Source organism: Mus musculus, chromosome 3, assembly GCF_000001635.26.
Source record: "Mus musculus strain C57BL/6J chromosome 3, GRCm38.p6 C57BL/6J".
NCBI classification, from domain to species: Eukaryota; Metazoa; Chordata; class Mammalia; order Rodentia; family Muridae; genus Mus; species Mus musculus.
The window spans coordinates 93608726-93631428 of NC_000069.6; the positions used below are offsets into that span (position 1 = coordinate 93608726).

Genomic DNA, 22703 nt, shown 5'->3' on the forward strand with positions numbered 1-22703 from the left:
AAACCAAATTAAAAAAAATTTTTTTTTTTTAAAAAGAAAGTGATACTGTAAGAGAATTTCAAAAACATTAGATGCTATCATTTTTAAAACAAATGAGATCTCAGGATAAGACATTCTGGTTTTGAGGATAGAAATGACAAAATTCTACCCAGACACACAAAGGTGACATTAAAAGACTGTAAGACTTTGTTGTTGCTTCTCACAAACCTTGGCAAAAGCTAGGACACAGTGCGTCTTGAACTTCTTCTTCCTATCTCTATTTCTGCAGAGCTAGGGCCTGAGACAAGAAGGTTATCTAGGTGGATAATGACATCACTGAAGTCCTTGTAAATGGGGAAGAAAAATGTAAAGAGGCAGAGAGGAAAGAAGAGGCTTTCATGAGTCTGGCCTGGGAGCCCAAGCCAGGCAGTGTGGCACCATCTAGAGGCTGAAAAGAACAACAGCCTCCAGTACACTGCTGAGGACTCCATGGGACTCCTTCTGAATCTCTGCCTTTGTCCTCTGCACTAATGCCTTATGAAAAAGCATGAACTCACAGCCATCCATTGGACTGAGCACAGGGTCCCCAGTGGAGGAGCTAGAGAAAGAACCCAAGGAGCTGAAGGGGTTTGCAGCCCCATAGGAGGAACAGCAATATGAACCAACCAGTACCCACAGAGCTCCCAGGGACTAAACCACCAATCAAAGAGAACACATGGAGGGACTCAAGGCTCCAGTTGCATATTTAACAGTGGATGACCTTGTGGAATATCAATGGGAACAGAGGCCCTTGGTCCTGTGAAGGCTTGAAGCCCCAGTGTAGGGGAATGCCAGGGCCAGGAAATGGGAGTGGGTGGGTTGGTGAACAGGTTTGGGTGTGTGTGTGTGGGGGGAGGGGGTACTGGGGGGGTGTAAGGGTGAGGGAGATGGGATAGGGAGATTTTTGGAGGGGAAATGAGGAAAAGGGATAAAACTTGAAATGTAAACAAAGAAACTATCTAATAATAAAAGAAATTTTTTAAAAAAGAAAGAAAGAAAAAAGAAAGAAAGAAAAAGTGAAAACACTAAGGTTGCCAGGTTTTTACCATGGCAGCACTAGAAAACTAATTTGTGCTCCTTTCTTTCCCACAGCCTATTCAAGCAAACTTTGATGAGAATATATTCATCAAAATGGTCAAAAAATTCTGTGACTCTTCCTTTGTGTTTAGCCACTAACACCATACTAGCATTTCCAAAGAAACGGAGTCAACTTTATTAAAAATAAAGATAAATATATGATAGTGCTATGAGAGTATGGTTTTTAAGGACTCAAATGTCAGTTTCACAGAGGCCACACACAAGAGCAAGTTAAGAGTGTGAGAATCTGCTGTTGCCTCTGATACATCTTCCCACAAGCTGGTAATGGGGCACAACTGTCAGGAGGCTACACTGTGAAAGCCCACTTTAAGTGTAGATGTTACCTTAGACCTCTGACAATTTCTCAAAAAAAAAAAAAAAAAAACCACAACAAAACCAAAAACAAACCAAAGACTAAAACCAATGGTCTGTATTTTAAAGGTATATAATATGCCCACAGGTGCACAGGACACAATGTTGCTTTTCAGTATCTATCACAATGTTACTTAGGGTTGTCTGAAGTGTGAGTCACAGTTAATTTTCTTCTGAATTAGACAACTGTAAACCAGGTATGTAGCATTTGGCTTCTCCCATGTCTCCTCCACTGCCCTGGAATTTCATTCAGTGGAAGTTATTATCATTGACTTATTTATAGAGCTTACAAGAAGGAGCCAGTGAAACTTAGGTTTCTATTCACTGTGCCATCTAGAGTCTTCTTCTGAGACACTCTAGGATAAATCTGTCTGAAGGTGTCGGTAGAGGGAACAGGCAAGGAACCAACTGCATTCAACTGAATTTTATCAATATCTTTACCATCATCATTGTGGTTATCACCATCATTATTAATTATATTTAGAAACTGAAAACAGGGCTTTGTGTCTGCTGGGCAACATGCTTTAATGCTGATCGATAGATCCTTAGACTGAGCGTAGTTCTCGTGACTCTTAGACGTGTGACACCTGTGACAAAACATCTTTAAGGAAATGAACTCTAATGTATGGAAGTTTCCAACCTTTCTTGGTGTATCACTGTCAATACATTATTTATAACAAATGAGTCACACTCATGCAAGATTCCACTAAGACTAAACTCATTTAAGGGAGAAGGAACTTAAGCTAAATTATTATTTGTATGCTCAATTTTTATGTGAGTCCAAAATTCCCTACAAATTTACTGCTTAAGAAAAGGATCCATAGCTAATATGCAGCACAGTACACTCTTCTGTAGGTCAAGAGGTTCTGGGAAGTTGACAGCACAGTGTGCTCCATGGATATTGAATCTCTCTGAATCCATACAGGAACGTGCCTAGGCAGCTTGCTCATGGTTTGAGGCAGACCTTGCTCCTCAGAGTTCATGTGGTGAACTCTATCCTCCAAGATATCCTTGTCTTGTTAAGTAAGACAAGGCCCAGCTGGGCAATGTGAAAAGAGTGAGAGACTGTGGAAGACTGTCTGAAATGGCACACCTTCTTCGAGCCCTCCCTTCAAGGTTCAAGGGACTAACGGGAAAAGGAGGAAGAAAGCTTGTGAGAGCGAGGGAGGATGGATGAACAAAGGAAACAGTCTCTTCCTGATGGAACAGAACTGAGTCATACATGAACTCACAGAGACTGTGGCAGCATGCACGGAGCCAGACCAGGTGCCAGAGCTGAACTGGGGAATTGGACACAATCTCCTATTCCTGACTGGGATGCTCTCTCCAAATCATAACTGCTTGTAAAGGAAAAGATTATTTTTTCCAACAGAGCTTCTTCCCTGGTTATATAAACATTTATGAGTAGGCTCCACATCAAGGAGTTGATAGCCTACACAAAATGCTGAATGGTATTTTTTTTCCTCTCTCATATTTTGTTTGGTCATTTTTTTTCTGTCTAGACTTTTACTTGTATGTTTCGGTTCATGATTTTGTATTTTATTGGCTTTGCGCATTTGTGTATGAGTGCATGTGTGTCTCATGTGCCTTTCCTTTGTTTTTCATCCTGGTGTTGTTTGTCTGGTTGTCATCTAACCTGAAGGAGTGAGAACCGTGCAGTCAGATGAGCAGGGATATGTTGGGGGCTGAAAGGAGATGGGAGAAGGCAAACTGCAATCTGAATATATATTATGTGAAAAAAATCATTTTCAATAAACAAGAAATAAAAGTAGGGCCTCTGTAAGTTTGTTTGGTCCTATGTTAATCCTCAGGAGTGGGAAAGTGCTCTTCTACAACAATGCAATCCAGGAATCCCAATACATTTCAGGTAGAGCAAGGATTTGGAGAGCAAAAGAGGCAGGCTTGACCTTGGGTCTGAGGCCAGCGGAGCTACTTGAGCTACTTTCACAGAGTCAAAGAGGAGAAAGGATGTGAGATGTTTGCCAATTGGCTTTCCTACCATTATATCCCCCATAGAAGGTGCCATTTATGAAGAAATGCATGTTCTGTGATCTTGATCATTCCTGACTATAGGAATAAATTTCATGGTTTATAAATTACACAGTGTAATGTAATTTATTATACCAGAAAGGTATTTTATCTTAGTTCCAATAAGACAAGATAGAGCTAGTCAGCAGATCCAAAGGTCTGCAAACATTTGGAATAGAGGAGATAATGAAATCTTCCATGGACTCCGAAACTGCTCGATATTAGTAATAGTCAAGGAACAGCATGGATACAACTGAGTGTGGGAAGATGGAGAAACGAAAAGGCCAGAGGATGAACTCCTTATTCCCAAGACCAAAGGTAGGAAGATGAAACTGAAAGCAGAGATTGTGCTCTGCTAGCTCTGTACCCCAGAAACTCTCAGAACTTACTTGTCAAGTTCCCCTTCAATGCAACTACATGCTGAGGACACTTACAGGTATATAATCAGAACCAAGTGGGACAGGTTCTGAAGAGATAACTGAGCACTTAGGAGCACTGGCTACCCTTCAGTGGAACTCAAGTTTCATTCCTAGTACCCAAAGGCAACTCACAACCATCTGGATGCCAGTCTCATGGGATCTAGTGCCCTCTTCTGGCTTCTGTCGAAAGGCCATATTTTTTAAGTTTAGACTCTATTTTAGAGAATTTGAATTCAAGTAAACTAACAGGTCAGTACCTATCATTAATTTCCAAGTTACCCCCCAACAAGATCTTAGCCCAGCTCCAGTTTCTAGGCTAACCCCAATAAGACCTGGTCTCCAGGTCATTCTATCCCAATGAATCCAACATTTCCAGGTTAATACCCATCAAGCCCTCCCCATGCCTAAAACCACCAATGCAGAGGGAAATAGAAGCTAACTTTATGGTTTGACTCCCAGCACTAGCCAATTATTCTAAAGGCCACAGTAGCTTTCCAATTCGATGCTTGCCAGGCTAGAAATACTCACTTCAAGCTTGGTGCTTTCTATAAAACCTTATACCAATAGATGTTTGAGGGTACTTTCCACTAAAACCATCCTGTATGGTGGTGGTGGGCTGGGCTGGAGCTAGCTTGAATAAGAACCCTGATGTGATTGAATCTGATCAGCTCCTGTCTGGGCCTTTGGAGGTCACTAACACTTCCTTGGCACTACACTGTGGGTAGCACACACCCAAGTAATGCACAGATACACATGCAGAAACAACACTATAAACATGAAGTAAACCATTGTTCTAAAACATTGAGTGAGACAGTGAAAATTGGAAGGAGAAATCACAGTTGGGAGAAACAGCCAAGAATCTCAAAGAGCAAGCTTCTTGTACTGGCTGGTTTTGTGTGTGAACTTGACACAAGCTGGAGTTATCACAGAGAAAAGAGCCTCCCATGAGGAAATGCCTCCATGAGATCCAGCTGTAAGGAATTTTCTCAATTAGTAATCAAGAGGGGAGGATCTAACCCATTGTGGGTGGTGCCATCCCTGGGCTGGTAGTCTTGGGTTCTATAAGAAAGCAAGCTGAGCAAGCCATGGGAAACAGGCCAGTAAGGAACATCCCACCATGACCTCTGCATCAGCTCCTGCTTCCTGACCTGCTTGAGTTTCAGTCCTGACTTCCTTTGCTAATGAAGAGCAATGTGGAAGTGTAGGCTGAATAAACCCTTTCTTCCCCAACTTGTTTCTTGGTCATGATGTTTTGTGCAGGAATAGGAACCCTGACTAAGGCACTTCTGTTCTTTACTTTACCCTCCCTTTGCCGAATTGTGTCCTGATACATGATTACCACTGAGTTTTAATGTCCCTGATGACATTACACAAAAACAAAACCAGAGGGGCACTACTTAGAAGCACTGTTTATCTCATTCTGAAAAATCTGGAAAACTACTATATTTTTTCTTCCCAGGCATCTCTTCCTCCTCCCCGTTCTTTAATTAAAAATAGATTCTTTATTAATACTGTATAATCTGAGTGAGTAGTGTTTTCCTCAATTATTCTAGTTCTTTTTTTTTTCCATTTTTTATTAGGTATTTAACTCATTTACATTTCCAATGCTATACCAAAAGTCCCCCATATCCACCCACCCCCACTCCCCTGCCCACCCACTCCCCCTTTTTGGCCCTGGTGTTCCCCTGTACTGGGGCATATAAAGTTTGCAAGTCCAATGGGCCTCTCTTTCCAGTGATGGCCGACTAGGCCATCTTTTGATATATATGCAGCTAGAGTCAAGAGCTCCGGGGTACTGGTTAGTTCATAATGTTGTTCCACCTATAGGGTTGCAGATCCCTTTAGCTCCTTGGCTACTTTCTCTAGCTCCTCCATTGGGAGCCCTATGATCCATCCATTAGCTGACTGTGAGCATCCACTTCTGTGTTTGCTAGGCCCCGGCATAGTCTCACAAGAGACAGCTACATCTGGGTCCTTTCAATAAAATCTTGCTAGTGTATGCAATGGTGTCAGCGTTTGGATGCTGATTATGGGGTAGCTCCCTGGATATGGCAGTCTCTACATGGTCCATCCTTTCATCTCAGCTCCAAACTTTGTCTCTGTAACTCCTTCCATGGGTGTTTTGTTCCCAAATCTAAGGAGGGGCATAGTGTCCACACTTCAGTCTTCATTCTTCTTGAGTTTCATGTGTTTAGCAAATTATATCTTATATCTTGGGTATCCTAGGTTTGGGGCTAATATCCACTTATCAGTGAATACATATTGTGTGAGTTTCTTTGTGAATGTGTTACCTCACTCAGGATGATGCCCTCCAGGTCCATCCATTTGGCTAGGAATTTCATAAATTCATTCTTTTTAATAGCTGAGTAGTACTCCATTGTGTAGATGTACCACATTTTCTGTATCCATTCCTCTGTTGAGGGGCATCTAGGTTCTTTCCAGCTTCTGGCTATTATAAATAAGGCTGCTATGAACATAGTGGAGCATGTGTCCTTCTTACCTGTTGGGGCATCTTCTGGATATATGCCCAGGAGAGGTATTGCTGGATCCTCCGGTAGTACTATGTCCAGTTTTCTGAGGAACCGCCAGACTGATTTCCAGAGTGGTTGTACAAGCCTGCACTCCCACCAACAATGGAGGAGTGTTCCTCTTTCTCCACATCCACGCCAGCATCTGCTGTCACCTGAATTTTTGATCTTAGCCATTCTGACTGGTGTGAGGTGGAATCTCAGGGTTGTTTTGATTTGCATTTCCCTGATGATTAAGGATGTTGAACATTTTTTCAAGTGCTTCTCTGCCATTCGGTATTCCTCAGGTGAGAATTCTTTGTTCAGTTCTGAGCCCCATTTTTTAATGGGGTTATTTGATATTCTGAAGTCCACTTTCTTGAGTTCTTTATATATGTTGGATATTAGTCCCCTATCTGATTTAGGATAGGTAAAGATCCTTTCCCAATCTGTTGGTGGTCTTTTTGTCTTATTGACGGTGTCTTTTGCCTTGCAGAAACTTTGGAGTTTCATTAGGTCCCATTTGTCAATTCTCGATCTTACAGCACAAGCCATTGCTGTTCTGTTCAGGAATTTTTCCCCTGTGCCCACATCTTCAAGGCTTTTCCCCACTTTCTCCTCTATAAGTTTCAGTGTCTCTGGTTTTATGTGAAGTTCCTTGATCCACTTAGATTTTACCTTAGTACAAGGAGATAAGTATGGATCGATTCGCATTTTTCTACATGATAACAACCAGTTGTGCCAGCACCAATTGTTGAAAATGCTGTCTTTCTTCCACTGGATGGTTTTAGCTCCCTTGTCGAAGATCAAGTGACCATAGGTGTGTGGGTTCATTTCTGGGTCTTCAATTCTATTCCATTTGGTCTGCTTGTCTGTCTCTATACCAGTACCATGCAGTTTTTATCACAATTGCTCTGTAGTAAAGCTTTAGGTCTGGCATGGTGATTCCGCCAGAAGTTCTTTTATCCTTGAGAAGACTTTTTGCTATCCTAGGTTTTTTGTTATTCCAGACAAATTTGCAAATTGCTCCTTCCAATTCGTTGAAGAATTGAGTTGGAATTTTGATGGGGATTGCATTGAATCTGTAGATTGCTTTTGGCAAGATAGCCATTTTTACAATGTTGATCCTGCCAATCCATGAGCATGGGAGATCTTTCCATCTTCTGAGATCTTCCTTAATTTCTTTCTTCAGAGATTTGAAGTTTTTATCATACAGATCTTTCACTTCCTTAGTTAGAGTCACGCCAAGATATTTTATATTATTTGTGACTATTGAGAAGGGTGTTGTTTCCCTAATTTCTTTCTCAGCCTGTTTATTCTTTGTATAGAGAAAGGCCATTGACTTGTTTGAGTTTATTTTATATCCAGCTACTTCACCGAAGCTGTTTATAAGGTTTAGGAGTTCTCTGGTAGAATTTTTAGGGTCACTTATATATACTATCATATCATCTGCAAAAAGTGATATTTTGACTTCCTCTTTTCCAATTTGTATCCCCTTGATCTCCTTTTGTTGTCGAATTGCTCTGGCTAATACTTCAAGTACTATGTTGAAAAGGTAGGGAGAAAGTGGGCAGCCTTGTCTAGTCCCTGATTTTAGTGGGATTGCTTCCAGTTTCTCTCCATTTACTTTGATGTTGGCTACTGGTTTGCTGTAGATTGCTTTTATCATGTTTAGGTATGGGCCTTGAATTCCTGATCTTTCCAAAACTTTTATCATGAATGGGTGTTGGATCTTGTCAAATGCTTTTTCTGCATCTAACGAGATGATCATGTGGTTTTTGTCTTTGAGTTTGTTTATATAATGGATTACATTGATGGATTTTCGTATATTAAACCATCCCTGCATCCCTGGAATAAAACCTACTTGGTCAGGATGGATGATTGCTTTAATGTGTTCTTGGATTCGGTTAGCGAGAATTTTATTGAGGATTTTTGCATCGATATTCATAAGAGAAATTGGTCTGAAGTTCTCTATCTTTGTTGGATCTTTCTGTGGTTTAGGTATCAGAGTAATAGTGGCTTCATAAAATGAGTTGGGTAGAGTACCTTCTACTTCTATTTTGTGAAATAGTTTGTGCAGAATTGGAATTAGATCTTCTTTGAAGGTCTGATAGAACTCTGCACTAAACCCATCTGGTCCTGGGCTTTTTTTGGTTGGGAGACTATTAATAACTGCTTCTATTTCTTTAGGTGATATGGGACTGTTTAGATGGTCAACTTGATCCTGATTCAACTTTGGTACCTGGTATCTGTCCAGAAATTTGTCCATTTCGTCCAGGTTTTCCAGTTTTGTTGAGTATAGCCTTTTGTAGAAGGATCTGATGGTGTTTTGGATTTCTTCAGGATCTGTTGTTATGTCTCCCTTTTCATTTCTGATTTTGTTAATTAGGATTTTGTCCCTGTGCCCTTTAGTGAGTCTAGCTAAGGGTTTATCTATCTTGTTGATTTTCTCAAAGAACCAACTCCTCGTTTGGTTAATTCTTTGAATAGTTCTTCTTGTTTCCACTTGGTTGATTTCACCCCTGAGTTTGATTATTTCCTGCCGTCTACTCCTCTTGGGTGAATTTGCTTCCTTTTTTTCTAGGGCTTTTAGATGTGTTGTCAAGCTGCTAGTATGTGCTGTCTCCCATTTCTTCTTGGAGGCACTCAGAGCTATGAGTTTCCCTCTTAGAAATGCTTTCATTGTGTCCCATAGGTTTGGGTACGTTGTGGCTTCATTTTCATTAAACTCTAAAAAGTCTTTAATTTCTTTCTTTATTCCTTCCTTGACCAAGGTATCATTGAGAAGAGTGTTATTCAGTTTCCACGTGAATGTTGGCTTTCCATTATTTATGTTGTTATTGAAGATCAGTCTTAGGCCATGGTGGTCTGATAGGATACATGGGACAATTTCAATATTTTTGTATCTATTGAGGCCTGTTTTGTGACCAATTATATGGTCAATTTTGGAGAAGGTCCCGTGAGGTGCTGAGAAGAAGGTATATCCTTTTGTTTTAGGATAAAATGTTCTGTAGATATCTGTCAGGTCCATTTGTTTCATAACTTCTGTTAGTTTCACTGTGTCCCTGTTTAGTTTCTGTTTCCACGATCTGTCCTTTGAAGAAAGTGGTGTGTTGAAGTCTCCCACTATTATTGTGTGAGGTGCAATGTATGCTTTGAGCTTTACTAAAGTGTCTCTAATGAATGTGGCTGCCCTTGCATTTGGTGCGTAGATATTCAGAATTGAGAGTTCCTCTTGGAGGATTTTACCTTTGATGAGTATGAAGTGTCCCTCCTTGTCTTTTTTGATAACTTTGGGTTGGAAGTCGATTTTATCCGATATTAAAATGGCTACTCCAGCTTGTTTCTTCAGTCTATTTGCTTGGAAAATTGTTTTCCAGCCTTTCACTCTGAGGTAGTGTCTGTCTTTTTCCCTGAGATGGGTTTCCTGTAAGCAGCAGAATGTTGGGTCCTGTTTGTGTAGCCAGTCTGTTAGTCTATGTCTTTTTATTGGGGAATTGAGTCCATTAATATTAAGAGATATTAAGGAAAAGTAATTGTTGCTCCCTTTTATTTTTGTTGTTAGAGTTGGCATTCTGTTCTTGTGGCTGTCTTCTTTTTGGTTTGTTGAGGGATTACTTTCTTGGTTGTTCTAGGGCGTGATTTCCGTCCTTGTATTGCTTCTTTTCTGTTATTATCCTTTGAAGGGGTGGATTCATGGAAAGATATTGTGTGAATTTGGTTTTGTCGTGGAATACTTTGGTTTCTCCATCTATGGTAATTGAGAGTTTGGCCGGGTATAGTAGCCTGGGCTGGCATTTGTGTTCTCTTAGTGTCTGTATAACATCTGTCCAGGCTCTTCTGGCTTTCATAGTCTCTGGTGAAAAGTCTGGTGTTATTCTGATAGGCCTTCCTTTATATGTTACTTGACCTTTCTCCCTTACTGCTTTTAATATTCTATCTTTATTTAGTGCATTTGTTGTTCTGATTATTATGTGTCGGGAGGAATTTCTTTTCTGGTCCAGTCTATTTGGAGTTCTGTAGGCTTCTTGTATGATCATGGGCATCTCTTTTTTTATGTTTGGGAAGTTTTCTTCTATTATTTTGTTGAAGATATTAGCTGGCCCTTTAAGTTGAAAATCTTCATTCTCATCAATTCCTATTATCTGTAGGTTTGGTCTTCTCATTGTGTCCTGGATTACCTGGATGTTTTGAGTTAGGATCCTTTTGCATTTTGTATTTTCTTTGACTGTTGTGTCGATGTTCTCTATGGAATCTTCTGCACCTGAGATTCTCTCTTCCATTTCTTGTATTCTGTTGCTGATGCTCGCATCTATGGTTCCAGATCTCTTTCCTAGGGTTTCTATCTCCAGCGTTGCCTCGCTTTGGGTTTTCTTTATTGTGTCTACTTCCCCTTTTAGTTCTAGTATGGTTTTGTTCATTTCCATCACCTGTTTGGCTGTGTTTTCCTGCTTTTCTTTAAGGGTCTGTAACTCTTTAGCAGTGCTCTCCTGTAATTCTTTAAGTGACTTATGAAAGTCCTTCTTGATGTCCTCTATCATCATCATGAGAAATGTTTTTAAATCTGGGTCTAGATTTTCGGTTGTGTTGGGGTGCCCAGGACTAGGTGGGGTGGGAGTGCTGCGTTCTGATGATGGTGAGTGGTCTTGATTTCTGTTAGTAGGATTCTTACGTTTGCCTTTCGCCGTCTGGTAATCTCTGAAGCTAGCTGTTTTAGTTGTCACTGTTAAGAGCTTGTTCTTCAGGTGACTCTGTTAGCCTCTATGAGCAGACCTGGAGGGTAGCACTCTCCTTAGTTTCAGTGGGCAGAGTATTCTCTGCAGGCAAGCTCTCTTCTTGCAAGGCAGGTACCCAGATATCTGGTGTTCGAACCAGACTCCTGGCAGAAGTTGTGTTCCACTCACTAGAGGTCTTAGGATCACGTGTGGAATCCTGTGTGGGCCCTTGCGACTCAGCTGGCAAGGTAGCCCGGGGCTCGAGTGGAGTGGAAGGGGTTTGTGCCCCAGATCAAGCCCGGGTAGCCTGCTTCCCTATGTTCCGCAGTCTCAAGTTCCGCACGATTGGATTGGGGCAGGCGCTGTGTTCCACTCATCAGAGGTCTTAGGGTCCCGTGGGGAGTCCCGTGTGGGCCCTTGCGGGTGTTGGGCAAGACTCTGCTGGCAAGGTAGCCCGGGGCTCGAGTCTCGAGTCGAGAGGAAGGGACTTGTGCCCCAGATCAGGCCCGGGTAGCCTGCTTCCCTATGTACTGCAGTCTCAAGTTCCGCGCGATTGGATTGGGGCAGGCGCTGTGTTCCACTCACCAGAGGTCTTAGGATCCCGTGGGGAGTCCCGTGTGGGCCCTTGCGGGTGTTGGGCAAGACTCTCTATTCTAGTTCTTTACCACTTCCTCTCCCATATGGGTCCTTTCCCTTTCTGCCTCTCATTAGAAAAGGACAGCTTTCTACAAGATAACAACTAAAGGACAAAATAAAATATAATAAGATAAAACAAAACCCATCATAATCAATTGGACAAGATTGAGCCAACAGAAAAATATAAAAGACCCAAGAGAAGACACAAGAATCAGAGTCTGACTTGTTCACACATTCAGGAGACCCATAAAAGAACTATACTAAGAGCTAAAGTATATACGCAGAGGACCTGGTACAGATCCCTGGAGGCCCTGAGAGTGCTGCCTCAGTGTCTGTGAGATAAATGGGATTCAAAGGGCTTTGTTTTCCTGATGCCCTCCATCCCCTCTGTCTCCCTCATGGCTTCTGATTGTTTTCCTTGGGGCTCTCTGAACTCTGAGATTTATTGGAAACATCTCATTTAGAGCTGTGTGTTTGAAGATATCTCTCTGTGTCTCTCTCTGTGTCTCTGTCTCTCATGTGTATCTCTGTCTCTCATATGTATCTCTGCCTCTGTCTCTCTGGGCCTCTCTCTCTCTCTCTCTCCCCCTCTCTCTCCATAATGTCTGGATTTTGATCTCTGTATTTATTCCAAGCTGTTGCAGGAGGAAGCTTCTCTGATGATAACTGAATAGTGTACTGATTAAGGAGTATAGCAGAGGATAATACGAGTTATTTTATTGTTACCGTTTTTAAAATTAAAGACCTGCACTAATACCAAAAGTATTTGGTTTTAGTGCAGGTCACTGAGTTATCTACTCTTTGGTTCTTGGTTACCGTTTTAGTCAGTGTTCTTTTGCTGTGAAGTGATAGCATGACCACATAGACTCCTTACATGAAAACATTGCTTACAGGTTCGGAGCTTTAGTCCAGTTTTATCATGGCAGGAAACAGGGTGGCATGCAAGCAGACTTAGTACAGGAGATGTAGCTGAGCATTCTACATCCAGATTAGCAGGCATCAGGAAGAGATCCTGAGCTTGGCTTGAGCTCATGAAGCCACAAACCCCATGCCCAGGGATACACTTTGTTAATCCTGAGATTCACCAGCACAATCCAATTTCACCATATTAGTCCATATTTAAAAGCAAGCTTTACTAAGTTTTAAATACTGACCAAGAGATGAGAGTTCTATATCTTTGCAGGTAGGGTGAGACTCAGTTCTGCAGGCAACCATGAGGAAGCTCTTTTCCTGACTGGGCAGAGCTTGAACACTGGGTGTTGCAGTAAATCTCCAACCCCAATTAGTCTCCCTCAAAGGTCACCTACACAGTGACACACTTTCTCTAACAAGTCCACAACACATAATAGTGCCACTTTACATGGACCAAGCCACCACAGACATCCACCTGGCCTCTGACAGGTCCTTTGACATTCAGATGACTTCCAATGGCAGCTAAGATCATAGACATAGACGGCCTGGAGCAGCCAACCACATATACATGCATGGAATCCACGGGCATCACAGAGATCATAAAGGTCTTCTGGGGAAGTCCAATCCAGAAAATGAAACATTCTTCATATTGGGCATCCTGTCATTGCTCAAAACCTGGGTGATTGTATATTTGGGTAGCTTGTTTGGGAGCTGAGTCTGCACAAGCTTCAACTGATGTACATCACCCTGTTGGCCCTTTTCAGCAATGACATGTTCCCCCACTCACCACAGCTTTCTCTCACAACTGTCACCCACATCCCATCTCCAGTTCTGTCTCTCTCTACTGTGCGTTTACTGTTCTGTCCCTTCATCATTTCCACATCTCCATCCCATATTCATTTGTCATAGTGGCAGTGGGTTATACAGTGTGTGTGTGTGTGTGTGTGTGTGTGTGTGTGCATGCGTGTGTATCTGTCTGTCTGTCTATCTATCTATCTATCTATCTATCTATCTATCTATCTATCTATCTATCTATCTATCCCAAACATCTTTACATGAAAGTATGGATTGCAATGAGTTGTTGGTCTGGTTCCAGGTTTCTAAAACACCAAAACTATTGGACCATTGCTGAGACTCTACTCTGATACTCTGCTGTTACCCAGACTCAGGGAGATCTTGTGGCTAGGCAGGGATTATTTGTGTGTGTGTGTGTGGGGGGAGGGCAGGTTCTGCGCCAGCTGCAAGCTGCTACACACTTCTATGCCAAACTGAGGCTCATGGTGGGTGGGTGGGGTGCTCACTAGGCTCATGGTTTGTGCTTGTGACCTGAACACAGTACCAGTGCCCTGTGCTGTCTCTGTCTCCCAGCAGGACAAGAAATGCTGGGTGCAGCTGATGCTGTTCCATGCTGAGGAGCAGCAGGCAGTAGAGGACCCTAGTCAATAAAGGCAACCGGTTTTGCAGGACTGGCTCCTCCATACACTTCAGCAGCTCATAGATGAAGTAGATATTGGAGTGCACCAACTCTAAGTAGTGGATCTGGGCATGGATGGTAGCCAAGATTGTGAGTCCAGGGATTTTTGCACATGGGCCTTCTACAACTATGTGATAGCACAGCCTTTCAGTTCTTTTTAAAAACAACTGAGTAATGCTCCATTGTTTAAATGTTCAACATTTTTTAAATCTATTTTTCTTTTGAAGTATATTAAGGTTCTTTGCCACTTCTGGTTAGTATGAGTACAGCAGCAACAAATATGGTTGACCAAGTGCCCTGTGGTAGAAAGAAGCATCCTTTGGGTATATGCCCAACAGTGGTATTGGTGGATCTTGAGGTAAATTGATTTCTGTCTTTCTGAGGAATCACCATAGTGATTTACACAGTGGTTGTAAAAGTTTACATTCCTAGTAGCAATGAGGACTGTTTTCCTGGGTTCATCTCCTTGCCAGCATGAGCTGTCTCTTTTGTTACTGATCTTGGCCATTCTGACAGATGTAAGATGAAATCTCAAAGTAGTTTTGATTTGAATTTCCTGATGACTAAGAATGTTGAACATTTCTTTAAGTGATTCTTAGCCATTTGAATTTTCTCTATTGTGAATTCTCTGTTTATACCTGTACCAATTTTTAATTGGATTTCTTGGGTTTTTGTTTGTTTGTTTTGTTTTGCTTTTTAATATCAAATGCATGGTTTCTGACCCTTGGAAAAGAGACATGCACATATTTTACATATCAAAACAAATCAGGCCTCTAGGTTCTTCCAACCTCCTTAAATCCCTACCTGGCATACCCTGCCCCCAACCTTGAACTTGCCAGTCCAGATGCCAGACTGCCCTTCCCGCAGAGGCTCTTTCCTATCTAACTCAATGGTCCTCCCTCACCTTGGCACATAGGCCCTTTCCCTGGCCTCCTTACTTTGTGCCAGTGAGTCACCAGACTGATAGCAGATACCCAATAAGCTTGCCTTTAGTATATCTGAATATATATATAATGAATCTGGTTTGAATTGGCTCATTTCACGAGCAAAGAAATAACCCATCATCAAGTTTTTTTATTTAAAAAAACCCCCACATTTTTGATATTAGCATTCAGTCAGATGTGGAATTGGTAAATTCTTTTCCTATTTTGAAAGCTGCTGCTTTGTCCAAATGACAGTATCCTTTGCCTTACAGAAGTTTTTCAGTCTCATGAGGTCCCACTTACTAATTGATAGTCGTAACACTATCAATGTTCTGTTCAGAAAGACTTCTTTGGTGCCAATGCGTTCAAGGCTATTCTCTACTTTCTGTTCTTTTTCTCTTTCTTTCTTCTTTCTTCCTTTCTTTCTTTCTTTCTTTCTTTCTTTCTTTCTTTCTCTCTCTCTCTCTCTCTCTCTCTCTCTCTCTCTCTCTCTCTTTCTTTTTTATTTCAGTGTATCTGGATTTATGTTGAGGTCTTTCATCCTTTTGGAGTTGAGTTTGTGTGGGGTAATAGGTATGGGTATATTTGTATTTTATGCATACAGCCATTTAGTTTTATCAGCACCATTAGTTAAAGAGCCTGGCTGCTATTCAGTGTGTATTTCTGGCTTTTTTTTTTAACCAAAAAAAAAAAAAATCAATCATTGATACTTGTGTGGGTTTATGCCTGGGTCTTCAATTTGATTCCATTGATCAACGAGTCAACGAGTTTGTATGCCAATTCAATTCTGTTTTGTGGGTTCCCAAGTCAGATAATGGACAGTAGAGAATTGTCCATATCCCAGATCTGGGGCCGTGGAGGGGCACAGCATGGCAGGAGGATGGAGGGTAGTGGGTTCACTAAAGCACAGCAGGAATGGGGCCACTCTTTAACCAAATCAGGCTTGTGCCTACTCAACTGCATAGACACAAAGACAAGTCACGATAAAGCCGGTTAGGGTTCTGTTTCCTTGTCAAAGAACTGACTTCTCAGGAATCTGTGATCAGCAGTCTACTAATCTAGCTGAGAAGCTTAGAAGGCTCCTATCCCCACTGCAGTACTTCCTCCCTTTTTCCTTCCCTCCCCCCAACCATCCTTACCCCAACTCCAGCTATATAAGCTAGCTCTGCTATTTCACTAAACCAGATAACTTTCATACCTGCTGAATTCTCTGCCTCCTGAGACCCTGCTCCAGAGTCATCCAGATTAAGAGCTAGATGGACTAAAACTGACTCCTTTGAAGGCAAACACCTGTGGAATCTGTTGCTTGTAATTTTAAAAATCCAGGCTAGCTTGGGCTAGGCTCTGGAATCAGTAGCCACCATTTCTTCCTTGCCCAATGAGGAAAATGGCCTTCTGGCCCTGGTTCCCTCTGCTGGCTTGCTAAGCCAGCCAAGGCTGTTCCTTCAAGAGAATGCCTGGAGCTACTGTTCTTGTTCTACAGGTCATTCACCCCAGCAACTCCTACCTGGGGTGAGTCTTTAGACCACCAATGACCCCTCCATAGTTTCACCCTTTCTCTTGCCCACCTAAATATTTGCAAATGAAAAACACCACATAACCTTAATATTTAATACCAGCCAGATTTTTATTGGTAAATTGCCAACCCCAATATGCCCATGCAAAGAACACACAACTCAATTATACTATTTAAAAGCTGCATACCTAAATTGGGCAGATACACCACTACACTACCCTATTCCCCAGCTATGAGATCCCTTGCTACTTGTGGCTCCTCCAGGCCACATGGTTCTGCTCTTTCATCTTCTCTTCCTCCATCTTCCTCTTTCTTTGTCCCTCCTTCTCATCTTCCTTTTTCCTCCTTCCTCTCTCCTTCTCTAAAACTTGTAGCCCTGCCTTTCCCTTCCATTGCCCAGTTTTTATGTGACCGCTTAAAATGGGGAGCAGGTTCACATGGAGTCACCTGAGTATGAGACCCCGCTCCTCATCGGGGTAGGATTAGCATCAAAATACAAATAACACCAAGGCAATCCACAAAAGAAATCAATAAACAGAATCAATTTTTATATTCATATCATATTTTATAAAGGTATGGTTTTGTCTAACGAGCTGGTTTGGCCATCGCCTTAGGGTTTTATTACTGTGAACAGACATCTTGACTAAAGCAACTCTTATAAGGACATTTAATTGGAGTTGTCTTATAGGTTCAGAAGTTCAGACCATTATGATCAAGGTTGGAACATGGAAACCTCCAAGAAGGCATGGTACAAGAGGAGCAGAGAATTTTACATCTTCATCTGAAATCTTCTAGAAGACTGGCATCCAGTGATCCAGGATGAGGGTTTTTTTTTGTTGTTGTTTGTTTTGTTTTGTTTTGTTTTTTGTTATTTTTTTTCTGATGCAAAAGCAAGTTGTTTCTTTTCTGGCACATTGGGTACACCCTTAATCAGTCCCTTGAGGCAAGAGACAAGAAGGTGACTCTGAATGGCTACTACAAGCAGTTTTTATGCTTTTGTGGTGCACAGGTTACATCAGCAAGGTTACAAGTCAAACTCATTGCTAAGCATATTGACCTTTAAATCTATTGGTTAGCAAGCATAAAAGCATTTGAACTCTACCTGGGACTTTCCAGAGGGTCAAGTACTTTCCAAAGGGTCACTATCAGTGAGTACAATCTAAAAATTTTTTACTCAAGAATGTTCCTGTGGGTGAAGAATGGAACTTGGCCTTAGCCTTGACCCCATGCTGGAGGGCAAAACTGTAAGGAGGGTGTGGAACTGGAAAAAGCCCTTAGGATCCCTCTAGAATGAGGGTCTCAAAGTCCACACCCACAATGACACAATTACTCCAACAAGGCCACAACTCTTAATAATGCTACTCCCTGGGCCAAGCATATTCAACCCATCATAGCCATGGAGACCAAAAGGCATCAGATACTCTGGATCACCTATTACAGATGTTTAAGAACTCTCCTGTTTATTCTGGGAACTTAACAAGTGTTCTCTAAGAAATTCGTTCTTTCCAGTTGATTTTCTTTCTAGTTCCCACAAACTAAGTGTCTTAGTTGGAGTTTCATTGCTGTGAAGAGACACCATGACCAAAGTAACTTTTAAAAAGGACATTTAATTGGGGCTGGCTTAGAGTTTCAGAGGTACAGTCTATTATCATCATCATAAGAAGCATGAAAGTGTCCAAGCTGACATGATGTTGGAGGAGGAACTGAGCACCTTGATATAAAGGCAGTCAGGAAGAGACTGACACTGGCCAGAGCTTGACCACATACAGTACCTCAAAGCCATGCCTCCACAGTGAGGACAAACTTTCTATAACAAGAACACACTTCTGTTGGGAACTAAAAAGGGGGGCCCTGGGGAAGAGGGGGAAGGGGAAGACCCACACCCCACCAGAGTTCCACCTATGCTCTGGTCAGTCAGGCATGAGAGGGCTGCTATCTACCTTCCACTCATTCTCAGGTGGGCATCTAAGCCTCTGACCCAGGCTTCAGGGGTGGAAAGGGGCAGCCCTACTTGGGAGCCCCGGTCCTACTTTGCTAAAGCCACAGGTGGTTATGGGAGAAAGGGATGAGGGAAGGGGTTCCCAACACCAGCAAGAGTGAGTGCAGTGGATCTTGATGAGCAGAGACTCTCTATGGTTTTAGAGCTTTTTTATAGAAAGGCAGGGAGAAAGAGAGAAGGTAGGAGAGAGAGAGAGAGAGGGCTAGAGAGAAAGAGAAAGAGGGAGAAAGGAGAGGAGAGGAGAGGAGAAGGGAGAGAAGACAAAGAGAGGGAGAGGGGGTGAGAGTGAGGGGTAAGAGGTAAGAGAGTGAGAAATAAGAGAGACAAGTAAGAGAGCAAGGTAGAGCTGTTCAGCCCTTTTTATGGTCTTTACTGTTACTAGGTAACTGGGGAGGAGTTTAGCCTGAAGGTCAGAAGCTTGGACCATTGCCTACCTGACTTCTAGCCAAGCTTCTCTTGTGGGCACTGTGGCGCCAGGGGTGGGGTGGGGTGGGGGTGGGGGGTGGGGGGTGGGGAGTGGGAGTGGGTGGGGGCTGTAACAGGCAGAAACCAGAGCTCCAGGACCATAAGGGAATGCCTACTGTGTCATGTAGGTGAATTATTACAATTTTCGGGGTTCAGACCTCAGCTCGACTGGAAACCAGCCTGTCTATGCATAGCCCAATTCCCCACACACTTTCTCCAACATGGCCACAGTTCCTAGTAGTGTCAATTCCCATGGGCCATGCTTATACAAACCAAACTGAGTTGTTTTTATTTTATTTTATTGTTTATTTTATTTTATTTTAAACTCCAGATTTTATTCCCCTCCCAGTCAATCCCCATACCACATCCCATACCTCCTCCCTGCCCCCATCTGCACAAGGATGTCCCCACCTCCAACCCCACCCCAAACTGAGTTTAAAAAAAAAAACAAAGCCTTCTTTCCCCTTCACTTCTCTTAAGACTAAACAGTCATGTTTGATTTCTCCTTTCCTCTGAGCCTCTGGTCATCTTTTCTGTTAGTCCAATGCAGACACATTTCTCTGAAGAAACCCTTTTGGTCTGTGCTTCAGGCCAATAGCTAAATTCAATCCCAGATTCCAAGACATCAGACAAAAATTAAATGAGAATATCAACAGAATAGATGTCAGGTAGACTGTTCCAGATTCCAATGCTCTCCATTTTCCCAACCACCATTCCAACATATTTAGAACTATTGCAAATCCACCATGCTGCCCTCCCCCAGATTCAGTGTAAATGTTCCAGCAATACCATTGTCTAAGGAGGAGTCACTGGGAAAAATATTTCCCAGTTGCTGTTGGAAGACAGGTGTAGGTCATAGCTGAGTAGGTCTAAAAGATCACTTAAGTTGTTTGAAAGGGAGGGCCCAGAAAACACGCTGTGCAGAAGCCAGAGAGTGGAATGCTTCAACCACCAAGTGGGGATGTGACTCCACCATTGACATCCACCCTGAGGTCTTAGAGACCTCGGAAGCATAAACTATAATGAAATGCAGGGCCTGAGTCTTCAGATGCTCTGTGCTGTGGAGGTCAGCCACGATGAGTGTGTGTGCAGCATTCTCCACAGAGAGGTTCCTGCAGAGGGCATCCTCACACATGGCCATCAAGCCTTCCAGGCCATACCTGTCAGCAGCTGCCAGCAGATTACAGGCCATGGAGTGGCTGTGGAGGTGTGGCACCTTCCCTGTGTAGATGAAGCCCATCATCTCCTTGAAGACATGGGGATCCAGGTCGTGCATCTCAACACAGTTTGTTAGTCTCTCCTCCATTTGATGTTCAAACATGGCTCTGAAAACTGGAGAGCGAGCTGCCAGGATGGCCTTGTGAGCCCTGAATTCATGGCCAGCTACCAACAGGGAGCAGTCTGTGAAGAGGGAGTTCTCCCACAGCTCCCCTATGTCATCTTCCAATGTGCACCTTGTAACCTTGATTGCAGGTCTTGGGTTCTGTCCAGAAATGCTGAAGGAGTCTTGGAGTATGCTCACCTTGCAGAGGAGGGTAAATTTGTCATCTGGTGTTAGCACTTGGGCTGGAGACAAGAAGGAATCTCGAGTGATGTACTTTTCAAATCCAAAGGGCTGGTGTGGCTGTATTCTAGAAAAGCTTGGGATCCTTTCTGTTTTGCATTTTTCACCCTTGGCATTTAAGATACAAACCTCGAACTTTGCCCAAACTGAGCCCTTTTCACAGCTGAGCAAAATCAGATAAAGTGACACGTAATCTTTGTTTTTTTCATCAACCCCGGTTGGGTATACTCTCAAACACCATGTCATTTTGTCATTGTCCTTTAATGAGAACACTGGGCTTGTAATATATTCCTCCGTTTCCTCAACAAAAAAAGAGAAGTTGCTAATGGTCCACCTGTAGCACAATTTCTGTTCATGGCTCTGTGTGTCGTCCCTGCTCTTGGCTTCCAGTTCCCCTGACATTTCTGCTTGAGGTACTTTGGATTTAAAACTGGAACCTGAAAAGAAGAAGTAGAGATTATTTACTCTTTACAGTATAGGATACAATAATAGATAACTTTTAGATTTGTTTTAATTTCTCCTAAATAGCCCCTTCTATGATGTTGAAAACTTGTGTCATTCTAAAATTTTCTGTCTAGAATTCAGTATTAATTTCTTTCTCTGCCTCCTCTCTTCTCATCCCTACTCAACTCTCCTTCCCATGCTCTAAATAAACTGCATTCTATATTAAACCTGTCATATGGCTGATACCTCAGGGGGAAGGGATGCCTCAACATGGGTCCGCCGTGGCACCACTTTCACCCTCACAATACCTTGCTCTAACAAACTTGTCCTGGATTTCTTTTTGTAAAACACAACATTGGTGTTGTGACTCAGATTTAAAAACTTGCAGGTTAACATCTCCTGCTGCCATATGAACTTTCCAGCTAACAGATCGCTTGCTAGAACTATTCATCCAAACACCATCAAATTGGTAAGCCTGACACTGGTCAGTGTAAATATCCCCTGGTCCCATGGAGGGATGTTGAGCTCACAGCCACCCACTAATCAAAAACTCTACATGGCTGTTTAAGGGCACTTAGAGAACAAAAACAAAAACATTTACAACTTTCTCAATAGCCATCCAGAAAAGTGGAAAGATTGCTATGTAGGGTCCCCTCCGAACACCTCCATCTCTTGATGCTTTATTGCTTTGCTCTCCCTCCCTCATATAGACACATCGATAAGACTGCCTAGATTGTGGTATGATAACCACTGAGAAAGTGTTCTCCCATGATTTTGCCGTTGCCTCTGTGGCTGCCTCCAGCCTCCTCTCTCTGCTTTCCCCCTTGATTTCCTGCTCCCTGCCAGACCCAAACCCATGGGGCATAAAACATGATGTGCTAGAGCAGAGTTGCAGGCAGACAGAGCACAGCTGCAAGTGCTGCCTTTACTCCCTCCACACCCAAGGTGCTTGCTTTCTTCCCCTGCCTCACTCGTGCCCTGCTCACACCAGGTTGAACCTCTGCCTGTGCTCCTGTGCTCCGGATACAGCAACAGAGGCTGAATATAGTGAAAGGAGAGACCTCTTGTCCATCAGATAAAGCATGCCCATTATCTCTATGTGTTTGTCTTTTTATGTGTTTTTATATGTTGATACACAATTATTTCTGCCATTCCAAGATATGACAAACATGTGATGTTGCTCCAGACAGAGCTGTAGCTTCATCACTATTTAGTCTGGGTGCAGTCTTGTGAATGTCTGCCATCTTTTTTGTGGGCAGATAAAGTTTTTCTATGCTATTGCTTCAGTGCCATCTTAGCTAAGGGAGGTCACATGACTGGCTGTAGCTCCAGTGCCATCTGAGTTAATGACAGTCCCATGACCACCCATCCACCATCTTTGTTATGGGCAGTTGCAGTTCCTACCTCACTGCCTCCTCACCCTAGAGCATCTTGACTTAGGGTCTCTGATTTTTATCCTGCCTTGGTAAATAATAATTTAAATATTAATTTAAAGATTTGTAACAGTAAAAAGCTTAAAGATCACTGCTTTAAGTTAAAGATTGCCCAACTCGGATATTCTTAATAGATACTAGCTCTCAATCTTCCCAGAAACTGCTAACTGTAACGGTAAATGTTTAAGCTCATTAGGACAG

General features: G+C 42.5%; 1 pseudogene; it reads right to left on the reverse strand.

Annotated features, from left to right (window-relative positions):
* Nucleotides 19915-21027, reverse strand: Gm5541 (predicted gene 5541; annotated as a pseudogene).